The sequence below is a fragment of the Hypomesus nipponensis genome, chromosome 20 (assembly GCF_054491055.1).
Source record: "Hypomesus nipponensis isolate SF chromosome 20, ASM5449105v1, whole genome shotgun sequence".
In the NCBI taxonomy this organism is placed as follows: Eukaryota; Metazoa; Chordata; class Actinopteri; order Osmeriformes; family Osmeridae; genus Hypomesus; species Hypomesus nipponensis.
The window spans coordinates 4,258,746-4,280,322 of NC_140380.1; the positions used below are offsets into that span (position 1 = coordinate 4,258,746).

The 21,577-nt window shown below is 52.6% G+C and overlaps 88 non-coding genes across 88 annotated transcripts; 52 read left to right on the forward strand and 36 right to left on the reverse strand.

The window, feature by feature from the left end:
* Window position 1: 1 nt before the first annotated feature.
* Window positions 2-73, forward strand: trnae-cuc (transfer RNA glutamic acid (anticodon CUC)). The gene has a single exon. It is a non-coding gene; the product is annotated as a tRNA-Glu (tRNA).
* Window positions 74-169: 96 nt separating this feature from the next.
* Window positions 170-259, reverse strand: trnay-gua (transfer RNA tyrosine (anticodon GUA)). The gene is given in 2 exon segments: window positions 170-205; window positions 223-259. It is a non-coding gene; the product is annotated as a tRNA-Tyr (tRNA).
* A 109-nt stretch (window positions 260-368) lies between these two features.
* trnae-uuc (transfer RNA glutamic acid (anticodon UUC)) lies at window positions 369-440 on the forward strand. The gene has a single exon. It is a non-coding gene; the product is annotated as a tRNA-Glu (tRNA).
* A 91-nt stretch (window positions 441-531) lies between these two features.
* trnae-cuc (transfer RNA glutamic acid (anticodon CUC)) lies at window positions 532-603 on the forward strand. Its single transcript has one exon. It is a non-coding gene; the product is annotated as a tRNA-Glu (tRNA).
* A 95-nt stretch (window positions 604-698) lies between these two features.
* Window positions 699-788, reverse strand: trnay-gua (transfer RNA tyrosine (anticodon GUA)). Its single transcript is given in 2 exon segments — window positions 699-734; window positions 752-788. It is a non-coding gene; the product is annotated as a tRNA-Tyr (tRNA).
* Window positions 789-1,060: 272 nt separating this feature from the next.
* Window positions 1,061-1,132, forward strand: trnae-cuc (transfer RNA glutamic acid (anticodon CUC)). Its single transcript has one exon. It is a non-coding gene; the product is annotated as a tRNA-Glu (tRNA).
* Window positions 1,133-1,228: 96 nt separating this feature from the next.
* trnay-gua (transfer RNA tyrosine (anticodon GUA)) lies at window positions 1,229-1,318 on the reverse strand. Its single transcript is given in 2 exon segments — window positions 1,229-1,264; window positions 1,282-1,318. It is a non-coding gene; the product is annotated as a tRNA-Tyr (tRNA).
* Window positions 1,319-1,427: 109 nt separating this feature from the next.
* On the forward strand, window positions 1,428-1,499 carry trnae-uuc (transfer RNA glutamic acid (anticodon UUC)). Its single transcript has one exon. It is a non-coding gene; the product is annotated as a tRNA-Glu (tRNA).
* A 254-nt stretch (window positions 1,500-1,753) lies between these two features.
* trnae-cuc (transfer RNA glutamic acid (anticodon CUC)) lies at window positions 1,754-1,825 on the forward strand. The gene has a single exon. It is a non-coding gene; the product is annotated as a tRNA-Glu (tRNA).
* A 104-nt stretch (window positions 1,826-1,929) lies between these two features.
* On the reverse strand, window positions 1,930-2,019 carry trnay-gua (transfer RNA tyrosine (anticodon GUA)). Its single transcript is given in 2 exon segments — window positions 1,930-1,965; window positions 1,983-2,019. It is a non-coding gene; the product is annotated as a tRNA-Tyr (tRNA).
* A 109-nt stretch (window positions 2,020-2,128) lies between these two features.
* Window positions 2,129-2,200, forward strand: trnae-uuc (transfer RNA glutamic acid (anticodon UUC)). The gene has a single exon. It is a non-coding gene; the product is annotated as a tRNA-Glu (tRNA).
* A 91-nt stretch (window positions 2,201-2,291) lies between these two features.
* On the forward strand, window positions 2,292-2,363 carry trnae-cuc (transfer RNA glutamic acid (anticodon CUC)). The gene has a single exon. It is a non-coding gene; the product is annotated as a tRNA-Glu (tRNA).
* Window positions 2,364-2,458: 95 nt separating this feature from the next.
* On the reverse strand, window positions 2,459-2,548 carry trnay-gua (transfer RNA tyrosine (anticodon GUA)). The gene is given in 2 exon segments: window positions 2,459-2,494; window positions 2,512-2,548. It is a non-coding gene; the product is annotated as a tRNA-Tyr (tRNA).
* Window positions 2,549-2,657: 109 nt separating this feature from the next.
* Window positions 2,658-2,729, forward strand: trnae-uuc (transfer RNA glutamic acid (anticodon UUC)). Its single transcript has one exon. It is a non-coding gene; the product is annotated as a tRNA-Glu (tRNA).
* A 91-nt stretch (window positions 2,730-2,820) lies between these two features.
* On the forward strand, window positions 2,821-2,892 carry trnae-cuc (transfer RNA glutamic acid (anticodon CUC)). Its single transcript has one exon. It is a non-coding gene; the product is annotated as a tRNA-Glu (tRNA).
* Window positions 2,893-2,987: 95 nt separating this feature from the next.
* trnay-gua (transfer RNA tyrosine (anticodon GUA)) lies at window positions 2,988-3,077 on the reverse strand. The gene is given in 2 exon segments: window positions 2,988-3,023; window positions 3,041-3,077. It is a non-coding gene; the product is annotated as a tRNA-Tyr (tRNA).
* Window positions 3,078-3,185: 108 nt separating this feature from the next.
* On the forward strand, window positions 3,186-3,257 carry trnae-uuc (transfer RNA glutamic acid (anticodon UUC)). The gene has a single exon. It is a non-coding gene; the product is annotated as a tRNA-Glu (tRNA).
* A 91-nt stretch (window positions 3,258-3,348) lies between these two features.
* On the forward strand, window positions 3,349-3,420 carry trnae-cuc (transfer RNA glutamic acid (anticodon CUC)). Its single transcript has one exon. It is a non-coding gene; the product is annotated as a tRNA-Glu (tRNA).
* A 95-nt stretch (window positions 3,421-3,515) lies between these two features.
* Window positions 3,516-3,605, reverse strand: trnay-gua (transfer RNA tyrosine (anticodon GUA)). Its single transcript is given in 2 exon segments — window positions 3,516-3,551; window positions 3,569-3,605. It is a non-coding gene; the product is annotated as a tRNA-Tyr (tRNA).
* A 109-nt stretch (window positions 3,606-3,714) lies between these two features.
* On the forward strand, window positions 3,715-3,786 carry trnae-uuc (transfer RNA glutamic acid (anticodon UUC)). The gene has a single exon. It is a non-coding gene; the product is annotated as a tRNA-Glu (tRNA).
* A 258-nt stretch (window positions 3,787-4,044) lies between these two features.
* trnay-gua (transfer RNA tyrosine (anticodon GUA)) lies at window positions 4,045-4,134 on the reverse strand. Its single transcript is given in 2 exon segments — window positions 4,045-4,080; window positions 4,098-4,134. It is a non-coding gene; the product is annotated as a tRNA-Tyr (tRNA).
* A 272-nt stretch (window positions 4,135-4,406) lies between these two features.
* On the forward strand, window positions 4,407-4,478 carry trnae-cuc (transfer RNA glutamic acid (anticodon CUC)). The gene has a single exon. It is a non-coding gene; the product is annotated as a tRNA-Glu (tRNA).
* A 95-nt stretch (window positions 4,479-4,573) lies between these two features.
* Window positions 4,574-4,663, reverse strand: trnay-gua (transfer RNA tyrosine (anticodon GUA)). Its single transcript is given in 2 exon segments — window positions 4,574-4,609; window positions 4,627-4,663. It is a non-coding gene; the product is annotated as a tRNA-Tyr (tRNA).
* Window positions 4,664-4,772: 109 nt separating this feature from the next.
* On the forward strand, window positions 4,773-4,844 carry trnae-uuc (transfer RNA glutamic acid (anticodon UUC)). Its single transcript has one exon. It is a non-coding gene; the product is annotated as a tRNA-Glu (tRNA).
* Window positions 4,845-4,935: 91 nt separating this feature from the next.
* Window positions 4,936-5,007, forward strand: trnae-cuc (transfer RNA glutamic acid (anticodon CUC)). Its single transcript has one exon. It is a non-coding gene; the product is annotated as a tRNA-Glu (tRNA).
* Window positions 5,008-5,102: 95 nt separating this feature from the next.
* On the reverse strand, window positions 5,103-5,192 carry trnay-gua (transfer RNA tyrosine (anticodon GUA)). The gene is given in 2 exon segments: window positions 5,103-5,138; window positions 5,156-5,192. It is a non-coding gene; the product is annotated as a tRNA-Tyr (tRNA).
* A 109-nt stretch (window positions 5,193-5,301) lies between these two features.
* trnae-uuc (transfer RNA glutamic acid (anticodon UUC)) lies at window positions 5,302-5,373 on the forward strand. Its single transcript has one exon. It is a non-coding gene; the product is annotated as a tRNA-Glu (tRNA).
* A 94-nt stretch (window positions 5,374-5,467) lies between these two features.
* trnay-gua (transfer RNA tyrosine (anticodon GUA)) lies at window positions 5,468-5,557 on the reverse strand. The gene is given in 2 exon segments: window positions 5,468-5,503; window positions 5,521-5,557. It is a non-coding gene; the product is annotated as a tRNA-Tyr (tRNA).
* Window positions 5,558-5,666: 109 nt separating this feature from the next.
* Window positions 5,667-5,738, forward strand: trnae-uuc (transfer RNA glutamic acid (anticodon UUC)). Its single transcript has one exon. It is a non-coding gene; the product is annotated as a tRNA-Glu (tRNA).
* Window positions 5,739-5,829: 91 nt separating this feature from the next.
* On the forward strand, window positions 5,830-5,902 carry trnae-cuc (transfer RNA glutamic acid (anticodon CUC)). The gene has a single exon. It is a non-coding gene; the product is annotated as a tRNA-Glu (tRNA).
* Window positions 5,903-5,997: 95 nt separating this feature from the next.
* trnay-gua (transfer RNA tyrosine (anticodon GUA)) lies at window positions 5,998-6,087 on the reverse strand. The gene is given in 2 exon segments: window positions 5,998-6,033; window positions 6,051-6,087. It is a non-coding gene; the product is annotated as a tRNA-Tyr (tRNA).
* Window positions 6,088-6,196: 109 nt separating this feature from the next.
* Window positions 6,197-6,268, forward strand: trnae-uuc (transfer RNA glutamic acid (anticodon UUC)). The gene has a single exon. It is a non-coding gene; the product is annotated as a tRNA-Glu (tRNA).
* Window positions 6,269-6,363: 95 nt separating this feature from the next.
* On the reverse strand, window positions 6,364-6,453 carry trnay-gua (transfer RNA tyrosine (anticodon GUA)). Its single transcript is given in 2 exon segments — window positions 6,364-6,399; window positions 6,417-6,453. It is a non-coding gene; the product is annotated as a tRNA-Tyr (tRNA).
* A 109-nt stretch (window positions 6,454-6,562) lies between these two features.
* Window positions 6,563-6,634, forward strand: trnae-uuc (transfer RNA glutamic acid (anticodon UUC)). The gene has a single exon. It is a non-coding gene; the product is annotated as a tRNA-Glu (tRNA).
* A 95-nt stretch (window positions 6,635-6,729) lies between these two features.
* trnay-gua (transfer RNA tyrosine (anticodon GUA)) lies at window positions 6,730-6,819 on the reverse strand. Its single transcript is given in 2 exon segments — window positions 6,730-6,765; window positions 6,783-6,819. It is a non-coding gene; the product is annotated as a tRNA-Tyr (tRNA).
* Window positions 6,820-6,928: 109 nt separating this feature from the next.
* Window positions 6,929-7,000, forward strand: trnae-uuc (transfer RNA glutamic acid (anticodon UUC)). Its single transcript has one exon. It is a non-coding gene; the product is annotated as a tRNA-Glu (tRNA).
* A 91-nt stretch (window positions 7,001-7,091) lies between these two features.
* trnae-cuc (transfer RNA glutamic acid (anticodon CUC)) lies at window positions 7,092-7,163 on the forward strand. Its single transcript has one exon. It is a non-coding gene; the product is annotated as a tRNA-Glu (tRNA).
* Window positions 7,164-7,258: 95 nt separating this feature from the next.
* trnay-gua (transfer RNA tyrosine (anticodon GUA)) lies at window positions 7,259-7,348 on the reverse strand. Its single transcript is given in 2 exon segments — window positions 7,259-7,294; window positions 7,312-7,348. It is a non-coding gene; the product is annotated as a tRNA-Tyr (tRNA).
* Window positions 7,349-7,457: 109 nt separating this feature from the next.
* trnae-cuc (transfer RNA glutamic acid (anticodon CUC)) lies at window positions 7,458-7,529 on the forward strand. The gene has a single exon. It is a non-coding gene; the product is annotated as a tRNA-Glu (tRNA).
* Window positions 7,530-7,624: 95 nt separating this feature from the next.
* trnay-gua (transfer RNA tyrosine (anticodon GUA)) lies at window positions 7,625-7,714 on the reverse strand. Its single transcript is given in 2 exon segments — window positions 7,625-7,660; window positions 7,678-7,714. It is a non-coding gene; the product is annotated as a tRNA-Tyr (tRNA).
* Window positions 7,715-7,823: 109 nt separating this feature from the next.
* On the forward strand, window positions 7,824-7,895 carry trnae-uuc (transfer RNA glutamic acid (anticodon UUC)). The gene has a single exon. It is a non-coding gene; the product is annotated as a tRNA-Glu (tRNA).
* A 94-nt stretch (window positions 7,896-7,989) lies between these two features.
* On the reverse strand, window positions 7,990-8,079 carry trnay-gua (transfer RNA tyrosine (anticodon GUA)). Its single transcript is given in 2 exon segments — window positions 7,990-8,025; window positions 8,043-8,079. It is a non-coding gene; the product is annotated as a tRNA-Tyr (tRNA).
* Window positions 8,080-8,188: 109 nt separating this feature from the next.
* Window positions 8,189-8,260, forward strand: trnae-uuc (transfer RNA glutamic acid (anticodon UUC)). The gene has a single exon. It is a non-coding gene; the product is annotated as a tRNA-Glu (tRNA).
* A 91-nt stretch (window positions 8,261-8,351) lies between these two features.
* trnae-cuc (transfer RNA glutamic acid (anticodon CUC)) lies at window positions 8,352-8,423 on the forward strand. Its single transcript has one exon. It is a non-coding gene; the product is annotated as a tRNA-Glu (tRNA).
* Window positions 8,424-8,518: 95 nt separating this feature from the next.
* Window positions 8,519-8,608, reverse strand: trnay-gua (transfer RNA tyrosine (anticodon GUA)). Its single transcript is given in 2 exon segments — window positions 8,519-8,554; window positions 8,572-8,608. It is a non-coding gene; the product is annotated as a tRNA-Tyr (tRNA).
* A 109-nt stretch (window positions 8,609-8,717) lies between these two features.
* trnae-cuc (transfer RNA glutamic acid (anticodon CUC)) lies at window positions 8,718-8,789 on the forward strand. The gene has a single exon. It is a non-coding gene; the product is annotated as a tRNA-Glu (tRNA).
* Window positions 8,790-8,884: 95 nt separating this feature from the next.
* On the reverse strand, window positions 8,885-8,974 carry trnay-gua (transfer RNA tyrosine (anticodon GUA)). Its single transcript is given in 2 exon segments — window positions 8,885-8,920; window positions 8,938-8,974. It is a non-coding gene; the product is annotated as a tRNA-Tyr (tRNA).
* A 109-nt stretch (window positions 8,975-9,083) lies between these two features.
* trnae-uuc (transfer RNA glutamic acid (anticodon UUC)) lies at window positions 9,084-9,155 on the forward strand. Its single transcript has one exon. It is a non-coding gene; the product is annotated as a tRNA-Glu (tRNA).
* A 95-nt stretch (window positions 9,156-9,250) lies between these two features.
* Window positions 9,251-9,340, reverse strand: trnay-gua (transfer RNA tyrosine (anticodon GUA)). The gene is given in 2 exon segments: window positions 9,251-9,286; window positions 9,304-9,340. It is a non-coding gene; the product is annotated as a tRNA-Tyr (tRNA).
* Window positions 9,341-9,611: 271 nt separating this feature from the next.
* On the forward strand, window positions 9,612-9,683 carry trnae-cuc (transfer RNA glutamic acid (anticodon CUC)). Its single transcript has one exon. It is a non-coding gene; the product is annotated as a tRNA-Glu (tRNA).
* An 89-nt stretch (window positions 9,684-9,772) lies between these two features.
* Window positions 9,773-9,862, reverse strand: trnay-gua (transfer RNA tyrosine (anticodon GUA)). Its single transcript is given in 2 exon segments — window positions 9,773-9,808; window positions 9,826-9,862. It is a non-coding gene; the product is annotated as a tRNA-Tyr (tRNA).
* A 109-nt stretch (window positions 9,863-9,971) lies between these two features.
* Window positions 9,972-10,043, forward strand: trnae-uuc (transfer RNA glutamic acid (anticodon UUC)). The gene has a single exon. It is a non-coding gene; the product is annotated as a tRNA-Glu (tRNA).
* A 258-nt stretch (window positions 10,044-10,301) lies between these two features.
* On the reverse strand, window positions 10,302-10,391 carry trnay-gua (transfer RNA tyrosine (anticodon GUA)). Its single transcript is given in 2 exon segments — window positions 10,302-10,337; window positions 10,355-10,391. It is a non-coding gene; the product is annotated as a tRNA-Tyr (tRNA).
* Window positions 10,392-10,663: 272 nt separating this feature from the next.
* trnae-cuc (transfer RNA glutamic acid (anticodon CUC)) lies at window positions 10,664-10,735 on the forward strand. Its single transcript has one exon. It is a non-coding gene; the product is annotated as a tRNA-Glu (tRNA).
* An 89-nt stretch (window positions 10,736-10,824) lies between these two features.
* Window positions 10,825-10,914, reverse strand: trnay-gua (transfer RNA tyrosine (anticodon GUA)). The gene is given in 2 exon segments: window positions 10,825-10,860; window positions 10,878-10,914. It is a non-coding gene; the product is annotated as a tRNA-Tyr (tRNA).
* A 103-nt stretch (window positions 10,915-11,017) lies between these two features.
* On the forward strand, window positions 11,018-11,089 carry trnae-uuc (transfer RNA glutamic acid (anticodon UUC)). The gene has a single exon. It is a non-coding gene; the product is annotated as a tRNA-Glu (tRNA).
* A 603-nt stretch (window positions 11,090-11,692) lies between these two features.
* Window positions 11,693-11,764, forward strand: trnae-cuc (transfer RNA glutamic acid (anticodon CUC)). The gene has a single exon. It is a non-coding gene; the product is annotated as a tRNA-Glu (tRNA).
* An 89-nt stretch (window positions 11,765-11,853) lies between these two features.
* Window positions 11,854-11,943, reverse strand: trnay-gua (transfer RNA tyrosine (anticodon GUA)). The gene is given in 2 exon segments: window positions 11,854-11,889; window positions 11,907-11,943. It is a non-coding gene; the product is annotated as a tRNA-Tyr (tRNA).
* A 109-nt stretch (window positions 11,944-12,052) lies between these two features.
* On the forward strand, window positions 12,053-12,124 carry trnae-uuc (transfer RNA glutamic acid (anticodon UUC)). Its single transcript has one exon. It is a non-coding gene; the product is annotated as a tRNA-Glu (tRNA).
* A 258-nt stretch (window positions 12,125-12,382) lies between these two features.
* On the reverse strand, window positions 12,383-12,472 carry trnay-gua (transfer RNA tyrosine (anticodon GUA)). Its single transcript is given in 2 exon segments — window positions 12,383-12,418; window positions 12,436-12,472. It is a non-coding gene; the product is annotated as a tRNA-Tyr (tRNA).
* A 272-nt stretch (window positions 12,473-12,744) lies between these two features.
* trnae-cuc (transfer RNA glutamic acid (anticodon CUC)) lies at window positions 12,745-12,816 on the forward strand. The gene has a single exon. It is a non-coding gene; the product is annotated as a tRNA-Glu (tRNA).
* An 89-nt stretch (window positions 12,817-12,905) lies between these two features.
* trnay-gua (transfer RNA tyrosine (anticodon GUA)) lies at window positions 12,906-12,995 on the reverse strand. The gene is given in 2 exon segments: window positions 12,906-12,941; window positions 12,959-12,995. It is a non-coding gene; the product is annotated as a tRNA-Tyr (tRNA).
* Window positions 12,996-13,098: 103 nt separating this feature from the next.
* trnae-uuc (transfer RNA glutamic acid (anticodon UUC)) lies at window positions 13,099-13,170 on the forward strand. Its single transcript has one exon. It is a non-coding gene; the product is annotated as a tRNA-Glu (tRNA).
* Window positions 13,171-13,611: 441 nt separating this feature from the next.
* On the forward strand, window positions 13,612-13,683 carry trnae-uuc (transfer RNA glutamic acid (anticodon UUC)). Its single transcript has one exon. It is a non-coding gene; the product is annotated as a tRNA-Glu (tRNA).
* A 91-nt stretch (window positions 13,684-13,774) lies between these two features.
* trnae-cuc (transfer RNA glutamic acid (anticodon CUC)) lies at window positions 13,775-13,846 on the forward strand. Its single transcript has one exon. It is a non-coding gene; the product is annotated as a tRNA-Glu (tRNA).
* Window positions 13,847-13,935: 89 nt separating this feature from the next.
* Window positions 13,936-14,025, reverse strand: trnay-gua (transfer RNA tyrosine (anticodon GUA)). The gene is given in 2 exon segments: window positions 13,936-13,971; window positions 13,989-14,025. It is a non-coding gene; the product is annotated as a tRNA-Tyr (tRNA).
* Window positions 14,026-14,134: 109 nt separating this feature from the next.
* Window positions 14,135-14,206, forward strand: trnae-uuc (transfer RNA glutamic acid (anticodon UUC)). Its single transcript has one exon. It is a non-coding gene; the product is annotated as a tRNA-Glu (tRNA).
* An 89-nt stretch (window positions 14,207-14,295) lies between these two features.
* Window positions 14,296-14,385, reverse strand: trnay-gua (transfer RNA tyrosine (anticodon GUA)). Its single transcript is given in 2 exon segments — window positions 14,296-14,331; window positions 14,349-14,385. It is a non-coding gene; the product is annotated as a tRNA-Tyr (tRNA).
* A 109-nt stretch (window positions 14,386-14,494) lies between these two features.
* trnae-uuc (transfer RNA glutamic acid (anticodon UUC)) lies at window positions 14,495-14,566 on the forward strand. Its single transcript has one exon. It is a non-coding gene; the product is annotated as a tRNA-Glu (tRNA).
* Window positions 14,567-14,824: 258 nt separating this feature from the next.
* Window positions 14,825-14,914, reverse strand: trnay-gua (transfer RNA tyrosine (anticodon GUA)). Its single transcript is given in 2 exon segments — window positions 14,825-14,860; window positions 14,878-14,914. It is a non-coding gene; the product is annotated as a tRNA-Tyr (tRNA).
* Window positions 14,915-15,017: 103 nt separating this feature from the next.
* Window positions 15,018-15,089, forward strand: trnae-uuc (transfer RNA glutamic acid (anticodon UUC)). Its single transcript has one exon. It is a non-coding gene; the product is annotated as a tRNA-Glu (tRNA).
* A 441-nt stretch (window positions 15,090-15,530) lies between these two features.
* Window positions 15,531-15,602, forward strand: trnae-uuc (transfer RNA glutamic acid (anticodon UUC)). The gene has a single exon. It is a non-coding gene; the product is annotated as a tRNA-Glu (tRNA).
* A 91-nt stretch (window positions 15,603-15,693) lies between these two features.
* On the forward strand, window positions 15,694-15,765 carry trnae-cuc (transfer RNA glutamic acid (anticodon CUC)). The gene has a single exon. It is a non-coding gene; the product is annotated as a tRNA-Glu (tRNA).
* An 89-nt stretch (window positions 15,766-15,854) lies between these two features.
* Window positions 15,855-15,944, reverse strand: trnay-gua (transfer RNA tyrosine (anticodon GUA)). Its single transcript is given in 2 exon segments — window positions 15,855-15,890; window positions 15,908-15,944. It is a non-coding gene; the product is annotated as a tRNA-Tyr (tRNA).
* A 109-nt stretch (window positions 15,945-16,053) lies between these two features.
* Window positions 16,054-16,125, forward strand: trnae-uuc (transfer RNA glutamic acid (anticodon UUC)). The gene has a single exon. It is a non-coding gene; the product is annotated as a tRNA-Glu (tRNA).
* Window positions 16,126-16,214: 89 nt separating this feature from the next.
* Window positions 16,215-16,304, reverse strand: trnay-gua (transfer RNA tyrosine (anticodon GUA)). The gene is given in 2 exon segments: window positions 16,215-16,250; window positions 16,268-16,304. It is a non-coding gene; the product is annotated as a tRNA-Tyr (tRNA).
* A 109-nt stretch (window positions 16,305-16,413) lies between these two features.
* Window positions 16,414-16,485, forward strand: trnae-uuc (transfer RNA glutamic acid (anticodon UUC)). Its single transcript has one exon. It is a non-coding gene; the product is annotated as a tRNA-Glu (tRNA).
* Window positions 16,486-16,743: 258 nt separating this feature from the next.
* Window positions 16,744-16,833, reverse strand: trnay-gua (transfer RNA tyrosine (anticodon GUA)). Its single transcript is given in 2 exon segments — window positions 16,744-16,779; window positions 16,797-16,833. It is a non-coding gene; the product is annotated as a tRNA-Tyr (tRNA).
* Window positions 16,834-16,942: 109 nt separating this feature from the next.
* On the forward strand, window positions 16,943-17,014 carry trnae-uuc (transfer RNA glutamic acid (anticodon UUC)). Its single transcript has one exon. It is a non-coding gene; the product is annotated as a tRNA-Glu (tRNA).
* A 91-nt stretch (window positions 17,015-17,105) lies between these two features.
* On the forward strand, window positions 17,106-17,177 carry trnae-cuc (transfer RNA glutamic acid (anticodon CUC)). Its single transcript has one exon. It is a non-coding gene; the product is annotated as a tRNA-Glu (tRNA).
* Window positions 17,178-17,266: 89 nt separating this feature from the next.
* On the reverse strand, window positions 17,267-17,356 carry trnay-gua (transfer RNA tyrosine (anticodon GUA)). The gene is given in 2 exon segments: window positions 17,267-17,302; window positions 17,320-17,356. It is a non-coding gene; the product is annotated as a tRNA-Tyr (tRNA).
* A 109-nt stretch (window positions 17,357-17,465) lies between these two features.
* On the forward strand, window positions 17,466-17,537 carry trnae-uuc (transfer RNA glutamic acid (anticodon UUC)). The gene has a single exon. It is a non-coding gene; the product is annotated as a tRNA-Glu (tRNA).
* Window positions 17,538-17,626: 89 nt separating this feature from the next.
* On the reverse strand, window positions 17,627-17,716 carry trnay-gua (transfer RNA tyrosine (anticodon GUA)). The gene is given in 2 exon segments: window positions 17,627-17,662; window positions 17,680-17,716. It is a non-coding gene; the product is annotated as a tRNA-Tyr (tRNA).
* Window positions 17,717-17,825: 109 nt separating this feature from the next.
* On the forward strand, window positions 17,826-17,897 carry trnae-uuc (transfer RNA glutamic acid (anticodon UUC)). The gene has a single exon. It is a non-coding gene; the product is annotated as a tRNA-Glu (tRNA).
* Window positions 17,898-18,150: 253 nt separating this feature from the next.
* On the reverse strand, window positions 18,151-18,240 carry trnay-gua (transfer RNA tyrosine (anticodon GUA)). The gene is given in 2 exon segments: window positions 18,151-18,186; window positions 18,204-18,240. It is a non-coding gene; the product is annotated as a tRNA-Tyr (tRNA).
* Window positions 18,241-18,349: 109 nt separating this feature from the next.
* trnae-uuc (transfer RNA glutamic acid (anticodon UUC)) lies at window positions 18,350-18,421 on the forward strand. Its single transcript has one exon. It is a non-coding gene; the product is annotated as a tRNA-Glu (tRNA).
* A 584-nt stretch (window positions 18,422-19,005) lies between these two features.
* On the reverse strand, window positions 19,006-19,078 carry trnak-uuu (transfer RNA lysine (anticodon UUU)). Its single transcript has one exon. It is a non-coding gene; the product is annotated as a tRNA-Lys (tRNA).
* A 518-nt stretch (window positions 19,079-19,596) lies between these two features.
* trnaw-cca (transfer RNA tryptophan (anticodon CCA)) lies at window positions 19,597-19,668 on the forward strand. Its single transcript has one exon. It is a non-coding gene; the product is annotated as a tRNA-Trp (tRNA).
* The last annotated feature ends 1,909 nt before the right edge of the window (window positions 19,669-21,577 follow it).

A 21,577-nucleotide genomic window follows, 5' to 3' on the forward strand; every position in this document is an offset into this window, starting at 1 on the left:
CTCCCTGGTGGTCTAGTGGCTAGGATTCGGCGCTCTCACCGCCGCGGCCCGGGTTCGATTCCCGGTCAGGGAAAACAGTTTTTAGACCTCTCTCAAAATTGGGGGGGGGTGGGGGTCTCAAGCGCTAGCCTTAATGCATCGTGGCCAGATTTCTACGCCAAAACATCCCTCCTTGGAGCCGGATTTGAACCAGCGACCTAAGGATTTCTAACCGTGTTTGACCTACAGTCCTCCGCTCTACCAACTGAGCTATCGAAGGGTGAGCAAGTGAGATGCTTTATTTGCGAGCAAGGCACGCCATCTCCCATCCTCCAGTTCAGACACGAAAGAAAAAAAGCCCTTGCTGACGCAGGCGCCTTTGACGTGTCTCCCTGGTGGTCTAGTGGCTAGGATTCGGCGCTTTCACCGCCGCGGCCCGGGTTCGATTCCCGGTCAGGGAACTTAAGGTTCGGTGGAAGTCTTTGCCTTTTGACAGGCTTCATTTTGCAACTTGCTCCTCATCTTTGACAGCGAGCAGAGGAAGCCAAGCTCTCCCTGGTGGTCTAGTGGCTAGGATTCGGCGCTCTCACCGCCGCGGCCCGGGTTCGATTCCCGGTCAGGGAAAACAGTTTTTAGACCTCTCTCAAAATTGGGGGGGGTGGGGGTCTCAAGCGCTAGCCTTAATGCATCGTGGCCAGATTTCTACGCCAAAACATCCCTCCTTCGAGCCGGATTTGAACCAGCGACCTAAGGATTTCTAACCGTGTTTGACCTACAGTCCTCCGCTCTACCAACTGAGCTATCGAAGGGTGAGCAAGTGAGATGCTTTATTTGCGAGCAAGGCACGCCATCTCCCATCCTCCAGTTCAGACACGAAAGAAAAAAAGCCCTTGCTGACGCAGGCGTCTTTGACGTGTCTCCCTGGTGGTCTAGTGGCTAGGATTCGGCGCTTTCACCGTGGCGGCCCGGGTTCGATTCCCGGTCAGGGAACTTAAGGTTCGGTGGAAGTCTTTGCCTTTTGACAGGCTTCATTTTGCAACTTGCTCCCCATCTTTGACAGCGAGCAGAGGAAGCCAAGCTCTCCCTGGTGGTCTAGTGGCTAGGATTCGGTGCTCTCACTGCCGAGGCCCGGGTTCGATTCCCGGTCAGGGAAAACAGTTTTTAGACCTCTCTCAAAATTGGGGGGGGGGGGGGGTCTCAAGCGCTAGCCTTAATGCATCGTGGCCAGATTTCTACGCCAAAACATCCCTCCTTCGAGCCGGATTTGAACCAGCGACCTAAGGATTTCTAACCGTGTTTGACCTACAGTCCTCCGCTCTACCAACTGAGCTATCGAAGGGTGAGCAAGTGAGATGCTTTATTTGCGAGCAAGGCACGCCATCTCCCATCCTCCAGTTCAGACACGAAAGAAAAAAAGCCCTTGCTGACGCAGGCGTCTTTGACGTGTCTCCCTGGTGGTCTAGTGGCTAGGATTCGGCGCTTTCACCGCCGCGGCCCGGGTTCGATTCCCGGTCAGGGAACTTAAGGTTCGGTGGAAGTCTTTGCCTTTTGACAGGCTTCATTTTGCAACTTGCTCCTCATCTTTGACAGCGAGCAGAGGAAGCCAAGCTCTCCCTGGTGGTCTAGTGGCTAGGTTTCGGTGCTTTCACCGCCGCGGCCTGAGTTCGATTCCCGGTCAGGGAACTTAAGGTTCGGTGGAAGTCTTTGCCTTTTGACAGGCTTCATTTTGCAACTTGCTCCTCATCTTTGACAGCGAGCAGAGGAAGCCAAGCTCTCCCTGGTGGTCTAGTGGCTAGGATTCGGCGCTCTCACCGCCGCGGCCCGGGTTCGATTCCCGGTCAGGGAAAACAGTTTTTAGACCTCTCTCAAAATTGGGGGGGGGGGGGGGGGGTGGGGGTCTCAAGCGCTAGCCTTAATGCATCGAGCCAGATTTCTACGCCAAAACATCCCTCCTTCGAGCCGGATTTGAGCCAGCGACCTAAGGATTTCTAACCGTGTTTGACCTACAGTCCTCCGCTCTACCAACTGAGCTATCGAAGGGTGAGCAAGTGAGATGCTTTATTTGCGAGCAAGGCACGCCATCTCCCATCCTCCAGTTCAGACACGAAAGAAAAAAAGCCCTTGCTGACGCAGGAGCCTTTGACGTGTCTCCCTGGTGGTCTAGTGGCTAGGATTCGGTGCTTTCACCGCCGCGGCCCGGGTTCGATTCCCGGTCAGGGAACTTAAGGTTCGGTGGAAGTCTTTGCCTTTTGACAGGCTTCATTTTGCAACTTGCTCCTCATCTTTGACAGCGAGCAGAGGAAGCCAAGCTCTCCCTGGTGGTCTAGTGGCTAGGATTCGGCGCTCTCACCGCCGCGGCCCGGGTTCGATTCCCGGTCAGGGAAAACAGTTTTTAGACCTCTCTCAAAATTGGGGGGGGTGGGGGTCTCAAGCGCTAGCCTTAATGCATCGTGGCCAGATTTCTACGCCAAAACATCCCTCCTTCGAGCCGGATTTGAACCAGCGACCTAAGGATTTCTAACCGTGTTTGACCTACAGTCCTCCGCTCTACCAACTGAGCTATCGAAGGGTGAGCAAGTGAGATGCTTTATTTGCGAGCAAGGCACGCCATCTCCCATCCTCCAGTTCAGACACGAAAGAAAAAAAGCCCTTGCTGACGCAGGCGTCTTTGACGTGTCTCCCTGGTGGTCTAGTGGCTAGGATTCGGCGCTTTCACCGCCGCGGCCCGGTTTCGATTCCCGGTCAGGGAACTTAAGGTTCGGTGGAAGTCTTTGCCTTTTGACAGGCTTCATTTTGCAACTTGCTCCTCATCTTTGACAGCGAGCAGAGGAAGCCAAGCTCTCCCTGGTGGTCTAGTGGCTAGGATTCGGCGCTCTCACCGCCGCGGCCCGGGTTCGATTCCCGGTCAGGGAAAACAGTTTTTAGACCTCTCTCAAAATTGGGGGGGGTGGGGGTCTCAAGCGCTAGCCTTAATGCATCGTGGCCAGATTTCTACGCCAAAACATCCCTCCTTCGAGCCGGATTTGAACCAGCGACCTAAGGATTTCTAACCGTGTTTAACCTACAGTCCTCCGCTCTACCAACTGAGCTATCGAAGGGTGAGCAAGTGTGATGCTTTATTTGCAAGCAAGGCACGCCATCTCCCATCCTCCAGTTCAGACACGAAAGAAAAAAGCACTTGCTGACGCAGGCGCCTTTGACGTGTCTCCCTGGTGGTCTAGTGGCTAGGATTCGGCGCTTTCACCGCCGCGGCCCGGGTTCGATTCCCGGTCAGGGAACTTAAGGTTCGGTGGAAGTCTTTGCCTTTTGACTGGCTTCATTTTGCAACTTGCTCCTCATCTTTGACAGCGAGCAGAGGAAGCCAAGCTCTCCCTGGTGGTCTAGTGGCTAGGATTCGGCGCTCTCACCGCCGCGGCCCGGGTTGGATTCCCGGTCAGGGAAAACAGTTTTTAGACCTCTTTCAAAATTGGGGGGGGTGGGGGTCTCAAGCACTAGCCTTAATGCATCGTGGCCAGATTTCTACGCCAAAACATCCCTCCTTCGAGCCAGATTTGAACCAGCGACCTAAGGATTTCTAACCGTGTTTGACCTACAGTCCTCCGCTCTACCAACTGAGCTATCGAAGGGTGAGCAAGGGAGATGCTTTATTTGCGAGCAAGGCACGCCATCTCCCATCCTCCAGTTCAGACACGAAAGAAAAAAAGCCCTTGCTGACGCAGGCGTCTTTGACGTGTCTCCCTGGTGGTCTAGTGGCTAGGATTCGGCGCTTTCACCGCCGCGGCCCGGTTTCGATTCCCGGTCAGGGAACTTAAGGTTCGGTGGAAGTCTTTGCCTTTTGACAGGCTTCATTTTGCAACTTGCTCCTCATCTTTGACAGCGAGCAGAGGAAGCCAAGCTCTCCCTGGTGGTCTAGTGGCTAGGATTCGGCGCTCTCACAGCCGTGGCCCGGGTTCGATTCCCGGTCATGGAAAACAGTTTTTAGACCTCTCTCAAAATTGGGGGGAGTGGGGGTCTCAAGCGCTAGCCTTAATGCATCGTGGCCAGATTTCTACGCCAAAACATCCCTCCTTCGAGCCAGATTTGAACCAGCGACCTAAGGATTTCTAACCGTGTTTGACCTACAGTCCTCCGCTCTACCAACTGAGCTATCGAAGGGTGAGCAAGGGAGATGCTTTATTTGCGAGCAAGGCACGCCATCTCCCATCCTCCAGTTCAGACACGAAAGAAAAAAAGCACTTGCTGACGCAGGCGCCTTTGACGTGTCTCCCTGGTGGTTTAGTGGCTAGGATTCTGCGCTTTCACCGCTGCGGCCCGGGTTCGATTCCTGGTCAGGGAACTTAAGGTTCGGTGGAAGTCTCTGCCTTTTGACAGGCTTCATTTTGCAACTTGCTCCTCATCTTTGACAGCGAGCAGAGGAAGCCAAGCTCTCCCTGGTGGTCTAGTGGCTAGGATTCGGCGCTCTCACTGCCGCGGCCCGGGTTCGATTCCCGGTCAGGGAAAACAGTTTTTAGACCTCTCTCAAAATTGGGGGGGGTGGGGGTCTCAAGCGCTAGCCTTAATGCATCGTGGCAAGATTTCTACGCCAAAACATCCCTCCTTCGAGCCGGATTTGAACCAGCGACCTAAGGATTTCTAACCGTGTTTGACCTACAGTCTTCCACTCTACCAACTTAGCTATCGAAGGGTGAGCAAGTGTGATGCTTTATTTGCGAGCAAGGCACGCCATCTCCCATCCTCCAGTTCAGACACGAAAGAAAAAAAGCACTTGCTGACGCAGGCGCCTTTGACGTGTCTCCCTGGTGGTTTAGTGGCTAGGATTCGGCGCTTTCACCGCCGCGGCCCGGGTTCAATTCCTGGTCAGGGAACTTAAGGTTCGGTGGAAGTCTTTGCCTTTTGACAGGCTTCATTTTGCAACTTGCTCCTCATCTTTGACAGCGAGCAGAGGAAGCCAAGCTCTCCCTGGTGGTCTAGTGGCTAGGATTCGGCGCTCTCACTGCCGCGGCCCGGGTTCCATTCCCGGTCAGGGAAAACAGTTTTTAGACCTCTCTCAAAATTGGGGGGGGTGGGGGTCTCAAGCGCTAGCCTTAACGCATCGTGGCAAGATTTCTACGCCAAAACATCCCTCCTTCGAGCCGGATTTGAACCAGCGACCTAAGGATTTCTAACCGTGTTTGACCTACAGTCCTCCGCTCTACCAACTGAGCTATCGAAGGGTGAGCAAGTGAGATGCTTTATTTGCGAGCAAGGCACGCCATCTCCCATCCTCCAGTTCAGACACGAAAGAAAAAAAGCACTTGCTGACGCAGGCGCCTTTGACGTGTCTCCCTGGTGGTCTAGTGGCTAGGATTCGGCGCTTTCACCGCCGCGGCCCGGGTTCGATTCCCGGTCAGGGAAAACAGTTTTTAGACCTCTTTCAAAATTGGGGGGGTGGGGGTCTCAAGCGCTAGCCTTAATGCATCGTGGCCAGATTTCTACGCCAAAACATCCCTCCTTCGAGCCGGATTTGAACCAGCGACCTAAGGATTTCTAACCGTGTTTGACCTACAGTCCTCCGCTCTACCAACTGAGCTATCGAAGGGTGAGCAAGTGAGATGCTTTATTTGCGAGCAAGGAACGCCATCTCCCATCCTCCAGTTCAGACACGAAAGAAAAAAAGCCCTTGCTGACGCAGGCGCCTTTGACGTGTCTCCCTGGTGGTCTAGTGGCTAGGATTCGGCGCTTTCACCGCCGCGGTCCGGGTTCGATTCCCGGTCAGGGAACTTAAGGTTCGGTGGAAGTCTTTGCCTTTTGACTGGCTTCATTTTGCAACTTGCTCCTCATCTTTGACAGCGAGCAGAGGAAGCCAAGCTCTCCCTGGTGGTCTAGTGGCTAAGATTCGGCGCTCTCACCGCCGCGGCCCGGGTTCGATTCCCGGTCAGGGGAAAACAGTTTTTAGACCTCTCTCAAAATTGGGGGGGGTGGGGGTCTCAAGCGCTAGCCTTAATGCATCGTGGCCAGATTTCTACGCCAAAACATCCCTCCTTCGAGCCGGATTTGAACCAGCGACCTAAGGATTTCTAACCGTGTTTGACCTACAGTCCTCCGCTCTACCAACTGAGCTATCGAAGGGTGAGCAAGTGAGATGCTTTATTTGCGAGCAAGGCACGCCATCTCCCATCCTCCAGTTCAGACACGAAAGAAAAAAAGCACTTGCTGACGCAGGCGCCTTTGATGTGTCTCCCTGGTGGTCTAGTGGCTAGGATTCGGCGCTTTCACCGCTGCGGCCCGGGTTCGATTCCCGGTCAGGGAAAACAGTTTTTAGACCTCTCTCAAAATTGGGGGGGGTGGGGGTCTCAAGCGCTAGCCTTAATGCATCGTGGCCAGATTTCTACGCCAAAACAGCCCTTCTTCGAGCCGGATTTGAACCAGCGACCTAAGGATTTCTAACCGTGTTTGACCTACAGTCCTCCGCTCTACCAACTGAGCTATCGAAGGGTGAGCAAGTGAGATGCTTTATTTGCGAGCAAGGCACGCCATCTCCCATCCTCCAGTTCAGACACGAAAGAAAAAAAGCACTTGCTGACGCAGGCGCCTTTGATGTGTCTCCCTGGTGGTCTAGTGGCTAGGATTCGGCGCTTTCACCGCTGCGGCCCGGGTTCGATTCCCGGTCAGGGAAAACAGTTTTTAGACCTCTCTCAAAATTGGGGGGGGTGGGGGTCTCAAGCGCTAGCCTTAATGCATCGTGGCCAGATTTCTACGCCAAAACAGCCCTTCTTCGAGCCGGATTTGAACCAGCGACCTAAGGATTTCTAACCGTGTTTGACCTACAGTCCTCCGCTCTACCAACTGAGCTATCGAAGGGTGAGCAAGTGAGATGCTTTATTTGCGAGCAAGGCACGCCATCTCCCATCCTCCAGTTCAGACACGAAAGAAAAAAAGCACTTGCTGACGCAGGCGCCTTTGACGTGTCTCCCTGGTGGTCTAGTGGCTAGGATTCGGCGCTTTCACCGCCGCGGCCCGGGTTCGATTCCCGGTCAGGGAACTTAAGGTTCGGTGGAAGTCTTTGCCTTTTGACAGGCTTCATTTTGCAACTTGCTCCTCATCTTTGACAGCGAGCAGAGGAAGCCAAGCTCTCCCTGGTGGTCTAGTGGCTAGGATTCGGCGCTCTCACAGCCGCGGCCCGGGTTCGATTCCCGGTCAGGGAAAACAGTTTTTAGACCTCTCTCAAAATTGGGGGGGGTGGGGGTCTCAAGCGCTAGCCTTAATGCATCGTGGCCAGATTTCTACGCCAAAACATCCCTCCTTCGAGCCGGATTTGAACCAGCGACCTAAGGATTTCTAACCGTGTTTGACCTACAGTCCTCCGCTCTACCAACTGAGCTATCGAAGGGTGAGCAAGTGAGATGCTTTATTTGCGAGCAAGGCACGCCATCTCCCATCCTCCAGTTCAGACACGAAAGAAAAAAAGCACTTGCTGACGCAGGCGCCTTTGACGTGTCTCCCTGGTGGTCTAGTGGCTAGGATTCGGCGCTCTCACCGCCGCGGCCCGGGTTCGATTCCCGGTCAGGGAAAACAGTTTTTAGACCTCTCTCAAAATTGGGGGGGGTGGGGGTCTCAAGCGCTAGCCTTAATGCATCGTGGCCAGATTTCTACGCCAAAACATCCCTCCTTCGAGCCGGATTTGAACCAGCGACCTAAGGATTTCTAACCGTGTTTGACCTACAGTCCTCCGCTCTACCAACTGAGCTATCGAAGGGTGAGCAAGTGAGATGCTTTATTTGCGAGCAAGGCACGCCATCTCCCATCCTCCAGTTCAGACACGAAAGAAAAAAAGCACTTGCTGACGCAGGCGCCTTTGATGTGTCTCCCTGGTGGTCTAGTGGCTAGGATTCGGCGCTTTCACCGCTGCGGCCCGGGTTCGATTCCCGGTCAGGGAAAACAGTTTTTAGACCTCTCTCAAAATTGGGGGGGTGGGGGTCTCAAGCGCTAGCCTTAATGCATCGTGGCCAGATTTCTACGCCAAAACAGCCCTTCTTCGAGCCGGATTTGAACCAGCGACCTAAGGATTTCTAACCGTGTTTGACCTACAGTCCTCCGCTCTACCAACTGAGCTATCGAAGGGTGAGCAAGTGAGATGCTTTATTTGCGAGCAAGGCACGCCATCTCCCATCCTCCAGTTCAGACACGAAAGAAAAAAAGCACTTGCTGACGCAGGCGCCTTTGACGTGTCTCCCTGGTGGTCTAGTGGCTAGGATTCGTCGCTTTCACCGCCGCGGCCCGGGTTCGATTCCCGGTCAGGGAACTTAAGGTTCGGTGGAAGTCTTTGCCTTTTGACAGGCTTCATTTTGCAACTTGCTCCTCATCTTTGACAGCGAGCAGAGGAAGCCAAGCTCTCCCTGGTGGTCTAGTGGCTAGGATTCGGCGCTCTCACAGCCGCGGCCCGGGTTCGATTCCCGGTCAGGGAAAACAGTTTTTAGACCTCTCTCAAAATTGGGGGGGGTGGGGGTCTCAAGCGCTAGCCTTAATGCATCGTGGCCAGATTTCTACGCCAAAACATCCCTCCTTCGAGCCGGATTTGAACCAGCGACCTAAGGATTTCTAACCGTGTTTGACCTACAGTCCTCCGCTCTACCAACTGAGCTATCGAAGGGTGAGCAAGTGAGATGCTTTATTTGCGAGCAAGGCACGCCATCTCCCATCCTCCAGTTCAGACACGAAAGAAAAAAAGCACTTGCTGACGCAGGCGCCTTTGACGTGTCTCCCTGGTGGTCTAGTGGCTAGGATTCGGCGCTCTCACCGCCGCGGCCCGGGTTCGATTCCCGGTCAGGGAAAACAGTTTTTAGACCTCTCTCAAAATTGGGGGGGGTGGGGGTCTCAAGCGCTAGCCTTAATGCATCGTGGCCAGATTTCTACGCCAAAACATCCCTCCTTCGAGCCGGATTTGAACCAGCGACCTAAGGATTTCTAACCGTGTTTGACCTACAGTCCTCCGCTCTACCAACTGAGCTATCGAAGGGTGAGCAAGTGAGATGCTTTATTTGCGAGCAAGGCACGCCATCTCCCATCCTCCAGTTCAGACACGAAAGAAAAAAAGCACTTGCTGACGCAGGCGCCTTTGACGTGTCTCTCTGGTGGTCTAGTGGCTAGGATTCGGCGCTTTCACCGCCGCGGCCAGGGTTCGATTCCCGGTCAGGGAAAACAGTTTTTAGACCTCTCTCAAAATTGGGGGGGGTGGGGGTCTCAAGCGCTAGCCTTAATGCATCGTGGCCAGATTTCTACGCCAAAACATCCCTCCTTCGAGCCGGATTTGAACCAGCGACCTAAGGATTTCTAACCGTGTTTGACCTACAGTCCTCCGCTCTACCAACTGAGCTATCGAAGGGTGAGCAAGTGAGATGCTTTATTTGCGAGCAAGGCACGCCATCTCCATCCTCCAGTTCAGACACGAAAGAAAAAAAGCCCTTGTTGACGCAGGCGTCTTTGACGTGTCTCCCTGGTGCTCTAGTGGCTAGGATTCGGCGCTTTCACCGCCGCGGCCCGGGTACGATTCCCGGTCAGGGAACTTAAGGTTCGGTGGAAGTCTTTGCCTTTTGACAGGCTTCATTTTGCAACTTGCTCCTCATCTTTGACAGCGAGCAGAGGAAGCCAAGCTCTCCCTGGTGGTCTAGTGGCTAGGATTCGGCGCTCTCACCGCCGCGGCCCGGGTTCGATTCCCGGTCAGGGAAAACTGTTTTTAGACCTCTCTCAAAATTGGTGGGGGTCTCCAGCGCTAGCCTTAATGCATCGTGGCCAGATTTCTACGCCAAAACATCCCTCCTTCGAGCCGGATTTGAACCAGCGACCTAAGGATTTCTAACCGTGTTTGACCTACAGTCCTCCGCTCTACCAACTGAGCTATCGAAGGGTGAGCAAGTGAGATGCTTTATTTGCGAGCAAGGCACGCCATCTCCCATCCTCCAGTTCAGACACGAAAGAAAAAAAGCCCTTGCTGATGCAGGCGTCTTTAACGTGTCTCCCTGGTGGTCTAGGGGCTAGGTTTCGGCGCTTTCACCGCCGCGGCCCGGGTTCGATTCCCGGTCAGGGAACTTAAGGTTCGGTGGAAGTCTTTGCCTTTTGACAGGCTTCATTTTGCAACTTGCTCCTCATGTTTGACAGCGAGCAGAGGAAGCCAAGCTCTCCCTGGTGGTCTAGTGGCTAGGATTCGGCGCTCTCACAGCCGCGGCCCGGGTTCGATTCCCGGTCATGGAAATCAGTTTTTAGACCTCTCTCAAAATTGGGGGGAGTGGGGGTCTCAAGCGCTAGCCTTAATGCATCGTGGCCAGATTTCTACGCCAAAACATCCCTCCTTCGAGCCGGATTTGAACCAGCGACCTAAGGATTTCTAACCGTGTTTGACCTACAGTCCTCCGCTCTTCCAACTGAGCTATCGAAGGGTGAGCAAGTGAGATGCTTTATTTGCGAGCAAGGCACGCCATCTCCCATCCTCCAGCTCAGACACGAAAGAAAAAAAGCCCTTGCTGACGCAGGCGTCTTTGACGTGTCTCCCTGGTGCTCTAGTGGCTAGGGTTCGGCGCTTTCACCGCCGCGGCCTGGGTTCGATTCCCGGTCAGGGAACTTAAGGTTCGGTGGAAGTCTTTGCCTTTTGACAGGCTTCATTTTGCAACTTGCTCCTCATCTTTGACAGCGAGCAGAGGAAGCCAAGCTCTCCCTGGTGGTCTAGTGGCTAGGATTCGGCGCTCTCACCGCCGCGGCCCGGGTTCGATTCCCGGTCAGGGAAAACTGTTTTTATACCTCTCTCAAAATTGGTGGGGGTCTCCAGCGCTAGCCTCAATGCATCGTGGCCAGATTTCTACACCAAAACATCCCTTCTTCGAGCCGGATTTGAACCAGCGACCTAAGGATTTCTAACCGTGTTTGACCTACAGTCCTCCACTCTACCAACTGAGCTATCGAAGGGTGAGCAAGTGAGATGCTTTATTTGCGAGCAAGGCACGCCATCTCCCATCCTCCAGTTCAGACACGAAAGAAAAAAAGCCCTTGCAGGCCTCTTTGACGTGTCTCCCTGGTGGTCTAGTGGCTAGGATTCGGCGCTTTCACCGCCGCGGCCTGGGTTCGATTCCCGGTCAGGGAACTTAAGGTTTGGTGGAAGTCTTTTCCTTTTGACAGGCTTCATTTTGCAACTTGCTCCTCATCTTTGACAGCGAGCAGAGGAAGCCAAGCTCTCCCTGGTGGTCTAGGATTCGGCGCTCTCACCACTGCGGCCCGGGTTCGATTCCCGGTCAGGGAAAACAGTTTTTAGACCTCTCTCAAAATTAGGGGGGGGGTGGGGGTCTCAAGCGCTAGCCTTAATGCATCGTGGCCAGATTTCTACGCCAAAACATCCCTCCTTCGAGCCAGCGACCTAAGGATTTCTAACCGTGTTTGACCTACAGTCCTCCGCTCTACCAACTGAGCTATCGAAGGGTGAGCAAGTGAGATGCTTTATTTGCGAGCAAGGCACGCCATCTCCATCCTCCAGTTCAGACACGAAAGAAAAAAAGCCCTTGTTGACGCAGGCGTCTTTGACGTGTCTCCCTGGTGCTCTAGTGGCTAGGATTCGGCGCTTTCACCGCCGCGGCCCGGGTACGATTCCCGGTCAGGGAACTTAAGGTTCGGTGGAAGTCTTTGCCTTTTGACAGGCTTCATTTTGCAACTTGCTCCTCATCTTTGACAGCGAGCAGAGGAAGCCAAGCTCTCCCTGGTGGTCTAGTGGCTAGGATTCGGCGCTCTCACCGCCGCGGCCCGGGTTCGATTCCCGGTCAGGGAAAACTGTTTTTAGACCTCTCTCAAAATTGGTGGGGGTCTCCAGCGCTAGCCTTAATGCATCGTGGCCAGATTTCTACGCCAAAACATCCCTCCTTCGAGCCGGATTTGAACCAGCGACCTAAGGATTTCTAACCGTGTTTGACCTACAGTCCTCCGCTCTACCAACTGAGCTATCGAAGGGTGAGCAAGTGAGATGCTTTATTTGCGAGCAAGGCACGCCATCTCCCATCCTCCAGTTCAGACACGAAAGAAAAAAAGCCCTTGCTGATGCAGGCGTCTTTAACGTGTCTCCCTGGTGGTCTAGGGGCTAGGTTTCGGCGCTTTCACCGCCGCGGCCCGGGTTCGATTCCCGGTCAGGGAACTTAAGGTTCGGTGGAAGTCTTTGCCTTTTGACAGGCTTCATTTTGCAACTTGCTCCTCATGTTTGACAGCGAGCAGAGGAAGCCAAGCTCTCCCTGGTGGTCTAGTGGCTAGGATTCGGCGCTCTCACAGCCGCGGCCCGGGTTCGATTCCCGGTCATGGAAATCAGTTTTTAGACCTCTCTCAAAATTGGGGGGAGTGGGGGTCTCAAGCGCTAGCCTTAATGCATCGTGGCCAGATTTCTACGCCAAAACATCCCTCCTTCGAGCCGGATTTGAACCAGCGACCTAAGGATTTCTAACCGTGTTTGACCTACAGTCCTCCGCTCTTCCAACTGAGCTATCGAAGGGTGAGCAAGTGAGATGCTTTATTTGCGAGCAAGGCACGCCATCTCCCATCCTCCAGCTCAGACACGAAAGAAAAAAAGCCCTTGCTGACGCAGGCGTCTTTGACGTGTCTCCCTGGTGCTCTAGTGGCTAGGGTTCGGCGCTTTCACCGCCGCGGCCTGGGTTCGATTCCCGGTCAGGGAACTTAAGGTTCGGTGGAAGTCTTTGCCTTTTGACAGGCTTCATTTTGCAACTTGCTCCTCATCTTTGACAGCGAGCAGAGGAAGCCAAGCTCTCCCTGGTGGTCTAGTGGCTAGGATTCGGCGCTCTCACCGCCGCGGCCCGGGTTCGATTCCCGGTCAGGGAAAACTGTTTTTATACCTCTCTCAAAATTGGTGGGGGTCTCCAGCGCTAGCCTCAATGCATCGTGGCCAGATTTCTACACCAAAACATCCCTTCTTCGAGCCGGATTTGAACCAGCGACCTAAGGATTTCTAACCGTGTTTGACCTACAGTCCTCCACTCTACCAACTGAGCTATCGAAGGGTGAGCAAGTGAGATGCTTTATTTGCGAGCAAGGCACGCCATCTCCCATCCTCCAGTTCAGACACGAAAGAAAAAAAGCCCTTGCAGGCCTCTTTGACGTGTCTCCCTGGTGGTCTAGTGGCTAGGATTCGGCGCTTTCACCGCCGCGGCCTGGGTTCGATTCCCGGTCAGGGAACTTAAGGTTTGGTGGAAGTCTTTTCCTTTTGACAGGCTTCATTTTGCAACTTGCTCCTCATCTTTGACAGCGAGCAGAGGAAGCCAAGCTCTCCCTGGTGGTCTAGGATTCGGCGCTCTCACCACTGCGGCCCGGGTTCGATTCCCGGTCAGGGAAAACAGTTTTTAGACCTCTCTCAAAATTAGGGGGGGGGTGGGGGTCTCAAGCGCTAGCCTTAATGCATCGTGGCCAGATTTCTACGCCAAAACATCCCTCCTTCGAGCCAGCGACCTAAGGATTTCTAACCGTGTTTGACCTACAGTCCTTCGCTCTACCAACTGAGCTATCGAAGGGTGAGCAAGTGAGATGCTTTATTTGCGAGCAAGGCACGCCATCTCCCATCCTCCAGTTCAGACACGAAAGAAAAAAAGCACTTGCTGACGCAGGCGCCTTTGACGTGTCTCCCTGGTGGTCTAGTGGCTAGGATTCGGCGCTTTCACCGCCGCGGCCCGGGTTCGATTCCCGGTCAGGGAACTTAAGGTTCGTTGGAAGTCTTTGCCTTTCGACTGGCTTCATTTTGCAACTTGCTCCTCATCTTTGACAGCGAGCAGAGGAAGCCAAGCTCTCCCTGGTGGTCTAGTGGCTAGGATTCAGCGCTCTCACCGCCGCGGCCCGGGTTCGATTCCCGGTCAGGGAAAACAGTTTTTAGACCTCTCTCAAAATTGGGGGGGGTCTCCAGCGCTAGCCTTAATGCATCGTGGCCAGATTTCTACGCCAAAACATCCCTCCTTCGAGCCGGATTTGAACCAGCGACCTAAGGATTTCTAACCGTGTTTGACCTACAGTCCTCCGCTCTACCAACTGAGCTATCGAAGGGTGAGCAAGTGAGATGCTTTATTTGCGAGCAAGGCACGCCATCTCCCATCCTCCAGTTCAGACACGAAAGAAAAAAAGCCCTTGCTGACGCAGGCGCCTTTGACGTGTCTCCCTGGTGGTCTAGTGGCTAGGATTCGGCGCTTTCACCGCCGCGGCCCGGGTTCGATTCCCGGTCAGGGAAAACAGTTTTTAGACCTCTCTCAAAATTGGTGGGGGTCTCCAGCGCTACCCTTAATGCATCGTGGCCAGATTTCTACGCCAAAACATCCCTCCTTCGAGCCGGATTAGAACCAGCGACCTAAGGATTTCTAACCGTGTTTGACCTACAGTCCTCCGCTCTACCAACTGAGCTATCGAAGGGTGAGCAAGTGAAATGCTTTATTTGCGAGCAAGGCACGCCATCTCCCATCCTCCAGTTCAGACACGAAAGAAAAAAAGCCCTTGCTGACGCAGGCGTCTTTAACGTGTCTCCCTGGTGGTCTAGGGGCTAGGATTCGGCGCTTTCACCGCCGCGGCCCGGGTTCGATTCCCGGTCAGGGAACTTAAGGTTCGGTGGAAGTCTTTGCCTTTTGACAGGCTTCATTTTGCAACTTGCTCCTCATCTTTGACAGCGAGCAGAGGAAGCCAAGCTCTCCCTGGTGGTCTAGTGGCTAGGATTCGGCGCTCTCACAGCCGCGGCCCGGGTTCGATTCCGGGTCATGGAAAACAGTTTTTAGACCTCTCTCAAAATTGGGGGGAGTGGGGGTCTCAAGCGCTAGCCTTAATGCATCGTGGCCAGATTTCTACGCCAAAACATCCCTCCTTCGAGCCAGATTTGAACCAGCGACCTAAGGATTTCTAACCGTGTTTGACCTACAGTCCTCCACTCTACCAACTGAGCTATCGAAGGGTGAGCAAGTGAGATGCTTTATTTGCGAGCAAGGCACGCCATCTCCCATCCTCCAGTTCAGACACGAAAGAAAAAAAGCCCTTGCAGGCCTCTTTGACGTGTCTCCCTGGTGGTCTAGTGGCTAGGATTCGGCGCTTTCACCGCCGCGGCCTGGGTTCGATTCCCGGTCAGGGAACTTAAGGTTTGGTGGAAGTCTTTTCCTTTTGACAGGCTTCATTTTGCAACTTGCTCCTCATCTTTGACAGCGAGCAGAGGAAGCCAAGCTCTCCCTGGTGGTCTAGGATTCGGCGCTCTCACCACTGCGGCCCGGGTTCGATTCCCGGTCAGGGAAAACAGTTTTTAGACCTCTCTCAAAATTAGGGGGGGGGTGGGGGTCTCAAGCGCTAGCCTTAATGCATCGTGGCCAGATTTCTACGCCAAAACATCCCTCCTTCGAGCCAGCGACCTAAGGATTTCTAACCGTGTTTGACCTACAGTCCTTCGCTCTACCAACTGAGCTATCGAAGGGTGAGCAAGTGAGATGCTTTATTTGCGAGCAAGGCACGCCATCTCCCATCCTCCAGTTCAGACACGAAAGAAAAAAAGCACTTGCTGACGCAGGCGCCTTTGACGTGTCTCCCTGGTGGTCTAGTGGCTAGGATTCGGCGCTTTCACCGCCGCGGCCCGGGTTCGATTCCCGGTCAGGGAACTTAAGGTTCGTTGGAAGTCTTTGCCTTTCGACTGGCTTCATTTTGCAACTTGCTCCTCATCTTTGACAGCGAGCAGAGGAAGCCAAGCTCTCCCTGGTGGTCTAGTGGCTAGGATTCAGCGCTCTCACCGCCGCGGCCCGGGTTCGATTCCCGGTCAGGGAAAACAGTTTTTAGACCTCTCTCAAAATTGGGGGGGGTCTCCAGCGCTAGCCTTAATGCATCGTGGCCAGATTTCTACGCCAAAACATCCCTCCTTCGAGCCGGATTTGAACCAGCGACCTAAGGATTTCTAACCGTGTTTGACCTACAGTCCTCCGCTCTACCAACTGAGCTATCGAAGGGTGAGCAAGTGAGATGCTTTATTTGCGAGCAAGGCACGCCATCTCCCATCCTCCAGTTCAGACACGAAAGAAAAAAAGCCCTTGCTGACGCAGGCGCCTTTGACGTGTCTCCCTGGTGGTCTAGTGGCTAGGATTCGGCGCTTTCACCGCCGCGGCCCGGGTTCGATTCCCGGTCAGGGAAAACAGTTTTTAGACCTCTCTCAAAATTGGTGGGGGTCTCCAGCGCTACCCTTAATGCATCGTGGCCAGATTTCTACGCCAAAACATCCCTCCTTCGAGCCGGATTAGAACCAGCGACCTAAGGATTTCTAACCGTGTTTGACCTACAGTCCTCCGCTCTACCAACTGAGCTATCGAAGGGTGAGCAAGTGAAATGCTTTATTTGCGAGCAAGGCACGCCATCTCCCATCCTCCAGTTCAGACACGAAAGAAAAAAAGCCCTTGCTGACGCAGGCGTCTTTAACGTGTCTCCCTGGTGGTCTAGGGGCTAGGATTCGGCGCTTTCACCGCCGCGGCCCGGGTTCGATTCCCGGTCAGGGAACTTAAGGTTCGGTGGAAGTCTTTGCCTTTTGACAGGCTTCATTTTGCAACTTGCTCCTCATCTTTGACAGCGAGCAGAGGAAGCCAAGCTCTCCCTGGTGGTCTAGTGGCTAGGATTCGGCGCTCTCACAGCCGCGGCCCGGGTTCGATTCCGGGTCATGGAAAACAGTTTTTAGACCTCTCTCAAAATTGGGGGGAGTGGGGGTCTCAAGCGCTAGCCTTAATGCATCGTGGCCAGATTTCTACGCCAAAACATCCCTCCTTCGAGCCGGATTTGAACCAGCGACCTAAGGATTTCTAACCGTGTTTGACCTACAGTCCTCCGCTCTACCAACTGAGCTATCGAAGGGTGAGCAAGTGAGATGCTTTATTTGCGAGCAAGGCACGCCATCTCCCATCCTCCAGTTCAGACACGAAAGAAAAAAAGCACTTGCTGACGCAGGCGCCTTTGACGTGTCTCCCTGGTGGTCTAGTGGCTAGGATTCGGCGCTTTCACCGCCGCGGCCCGGGTTCGATTCCCGGTCAGGGAACTTAAGGTTCGTTGGAAGTCTTTGCCTTTTGACTGGCTTCATTTTGCAACTTGCTCCTCATCTTTGACAGCGAGCAGAGGAAGCCAAGCTCTCCCTGGTGGTCTAGTGGCTAGGATTCGGCGCTCTCACCGCCGCGGCCCGGGTTCGATTCCCGGTCAGGGAAAACTGTTTTTAGACCTCTCTCAAAATTGGTGGGGGTCTCCAGCGCTAGCCTTAATGCATCGTGGCCAGATTTCTACGCCAAAACATCCCTCCTTCGAGCCGGATTTGAACCAGCGACCTAAGGATTTCTAACCGTGTTTGACCTACAGTCCTCCGCTCTACCAACTGAGCTATCGTAGGGTGAGCAAGTGAGATGCTTTATTTGCGAGCAAGGCACGCCATCTCCCATCCTCCAGTTCAGACACGAAAGAAAAAAAGCACTTGCTGACGCAGGCGCCTTTGACGTGTCTCCCTGGTGGTCTAGTGGCTAGGATTCGGCGCTTTCACCGCCGCGGCCCGGGTTCGATTCTCGGTCAGGGAAAACAGTTTTTAGACCTCTCTCAAAATTGGTGGGGGTCTCCAGCGCTAGCCTTAATGCATCGTGGCCAGATTTCTACGCCAAAACATCCCTCCTTCGAGCCGGATTTGAACCAGCGACCTAAGGATTTCTAACCGTGTTTGACCTACAGTCCTCCGCTCTACCAACTGAGCTATCGAAGGGTGAGCAAGTGAGATGCTTTATTTGCGAGCAAGGCACGCCATCTCCCATCCTCCAGTTCAGACACGAAAGAAAAAAAGCCCTTGCTGACGCAGGCGTCTTTAACGTGTCTCCCTGGTGGTCTAGTGGCTAGGATTCTGGGCTTTCACCGCTGCGGCCCGGGTTCGATTCCCGGTCAGGGAACTTAAGGTTTGGTGGAAGTCTTTTCCTTTTGACAGGCTTCATTTTGCAACTTGCTCCTCATCTTTGACAGCGAGCAGAAGAAGCCAAGCTCTCCCTGGTGGTCTAGGATTCGGCGCTCTCACCACTGCGGCCAGGGTTCGATTCCCGGTCAGGGAAAACAGTTTTTAGACCTCTCTCAAAATTAGGGGGGGGGTGGGGGTCTCAAGCGCTAGCCTTAATGCATCGTGGCCAGATTTATACGCCAAAACATCCCTCCTTCGAGCCGGATTTGAACCAGCGACCTAAGGATTTCTAACCGTGTTTGACCTACAGTCCTCCGCTCTACCAACTGAGCTATCGAAGGGTGAGCAAGTGCGATGCTTTATTTGCGAGCAAGGCACGCCATCTCCCATCCTCCAGTTCAGACACGAAAGAAAAAAAGCACTTGCTGACGCAGGCCCCTTTGACGTGTCTCCCTGGTGGTCTAGTGGCTAGGATTCGGCGCTTTCACCGCCGCGGCCCGGGTTCGATTCCCGGTCAGGGAACTTAAGGTTCGGTGGAAGTCTTTGCCTTTTGACTGGCTTCATTTTGCAACTTGCTCCTCATCTTTGACAGCGAGCAGATGAAGCCAAGCTCTCCCTGGTGGTCTAGTGGCTAGGATTCGGCGCTTTACCCGCAACGGCCCGGGTTCGATTCCCGGTCAGGGAAACCTGTTTTTAGAGCTCTTTTAAAATGGTAGGTCTCCTGGCTGATAGAGCAGCCTTGCCGTCAGACCCCAAAAACATCCCTCCTTCGAGCCGGATTTGAACTAGCGACCCAAGGATTCCCAACCGTGTTATGACCTACAGTCCTCCGCTCTACCAACTGAGCTAGTGAAGGGGGGAGATTTTTTTCTGGCCAGCATGGCATGCCATCCCCCATTCTCTCTCCAGTTCAGATACGCAAGAATTCAGCCTCTGCTGACGCAAGGGTCTCTGAAGCCTCTCCCTGGTGGTCTAGGATACGGCGCTCTCACGGCTGCGGCCTGGGTTCGATTCCCGGTCAGGGAACTTTAGGTGAGGCCAAAAGCTTGGTGACAGCTGGCTTTTAGCATGCTTTGTCTCAAACGCTGTGTAGTTTGAACACACGCCACCCGAACAGGGACTTGAACCCTAGACCCTCAGATTAAAAGTCTGATGCTCTGACGACTGAGCTATCCAGGCTCTGGGAGCACATGAAACACAGGGTATTTCGTGGAACCTCCGCGTGTAAATGTCCTTGCCCACACGAACCCTTGGCAAGTGTAGAGGGGTTTGCTCGTTGAAGAATAGAAATACTTTGCCAATTGTCAACACGAGTGAACACGCACGCGTCAAAATAAGATCTTTGACAATTAATCTGTTCAAGTAAGGTCAATACGGATGGCGTGAGCAAGTTTGATTTTGAACTGGTTATGAGATTGGTTTCAATGAACAGCTGCAGGCGCCACGAGACTGAGTGTGCGTGATCTCAGTCAGGTTGCAATTAGGATTGCGTTTTTTGGGGGCTTCTTCTGTGGAATCGTTCAGGTAGTGTTGCACAGGCACTAATCTCGTTGAATCCCAGGAGAAGCTTGGCGACGTCCATCGGAAAGTCATTCCCGATGGCGTTCACGCCATAGTTGCTACTCTCAACTCGCTTTGTGGCACAGCGTTTGCACCTCAGAGTCCACGTCAGAATGTTGCCTCCTTGCATGCACGTAGGCCTCGTGGCGCAACGGTAGCGCGTCTGACTCCAGATCAGAAGGTTGCGTGTTTAAATCACGTCGGGGTCAGGGGACATTATGTGTGGCCCTCCTTTGGGAAAAAATTGGGTCTTTCTTGCGCACGCAGTGGGAGCTCACTCTTTTACACAACTGGCGAAATCAAGCTCTGATTGCTTCCTCAAAGTGAGTCATGCCACCACTTCGAGGCAGGGCAAAGAAAAGCCAAAGGTCGTGGGTTGGAGTCCCACCAGAGTTGTTGCCTTTGTTTCCCAAACTCCCGTTGACAGATCACAGGAAGATTCCTCTTCTTCACGGGGAGTTTTGGCACACGTCTCCCAGCGTTTCCTTCCATTTTTCAGTCCTGGTTCTGGGGGGACGTCCAAATGACAGAGCGGATTGAGGAGAAAGGATTGGAATTGGCTGGCGAAGAGGAGGAGGTTCGGATGTTGGAGCAGGTCTGAGACGGAGAGAGCGATGTTTAGGAGGACGTGGTGTATGGTGGGGAAACTGCACATGGTAGAGGTGTCTCCCTGGTGGTCTAGTGGCTAAGATTTGGCACTTTCACTGCTGCGGCTCAGGTTCAATTCCTGGTCAGGGAACTTAGAAATCACTGACTGGCTTGAATGATTGGCTTAATTTTGCAACTTGGTCCTCATCTTTGACAGCGAGCAGAGGAAGCCAAGCTTTCCCTGGTGGTCTAGTGAATAGGATTAGGCGCTCTTACTGCCATGACTTGGGTTTGATTCCCGGTCAGGAATATTTAGAACTCATGCGTCTAAAGGTAAACGCACTTACTTACACTCGTTTTTGAAGTGTGTTACACAATGGCATGCTTGCCTATACTCGTGCAGTGCTTGGTATCATTGTTCCCGTATCAAGTGTGGCATATATTCCATTTCGGTTTATTCTTGAATTTACAAAGATTTCCTGCACTGACAAAAAAGACACTTACATTTAACTTACAGAAGTTGACAGCTTTGATCTGTGCAATAAGACAAATGCAAGCATCTTATTTATAGTGTGGGACATTAATGCCGTTTACATGTATACCGTATTTTTTGGAAAACAAGGCGCATTTTCTATAACCCGTACCCCTTCAGAATGGGAGCTTTGTGTTTGTAAATCGGATTTTTACCCGCAATGAAACATATGCCGCACTTGATACGGAACAATGATAGAGCTACCAAGCATTGCACGAGTAGACTATAGGCGATATTAAAGCATGCCGTAACACACTTCGGTTGTGGATAGTATGTCCATGCATGGCAAAATCCATTGTTATGTCTACAAAATGATTTTAGATATAGGCTGTTCATCAATCTGAAGAAAGAGTTCAAAAAGCTAAAATAGGCGTTATTAAAAAGAGGCATTATTAAAGCTAACTTTATTCCAGCCAAGTATGTTATGTCCACAGTATTGATGTTATAGTCAAGGGATTAACTGTACTAAAAATGTTAATCAATCAGATCAACTGTCAGAATGTTATGTAATCAATTACAGTTTTTCAATCTTTGTGATTGATGCAATAGTATTGTAATATGAATTCACTATGAAATGTTAAATGTCAGTTGTTGTACATTGTATGCTGTTGATTCTTCCTCAGATATAGAACATGATGTGTATTTTATTTGTTATTATTTTTCTTTATTTTTGAGTCATAAAAACCCATCAATATATTTGTGTGGTGTTTACAGTAAAGATAATCGCTTCCTTGTTTAGTGTTCCAGTAACATCAATTTGATGCCCTGTAATATGTATTACTTTATCATCAAGCTTTCTTTGGAAGCTAGATAAGGCCATGAGTCAATGTTTTCACCATCTCAATGAACTCCAATAACAGCAAATATATAAATAAATTGTACAGACACTTATCAGTGGAGTTGCAATCTTTTGATGATAAAAAGGGGTTGTTTGATTTGACCTACATTTACCAAGTGTAGCTTAAATATATAACAACAATAATGCCTTAATTACAGCA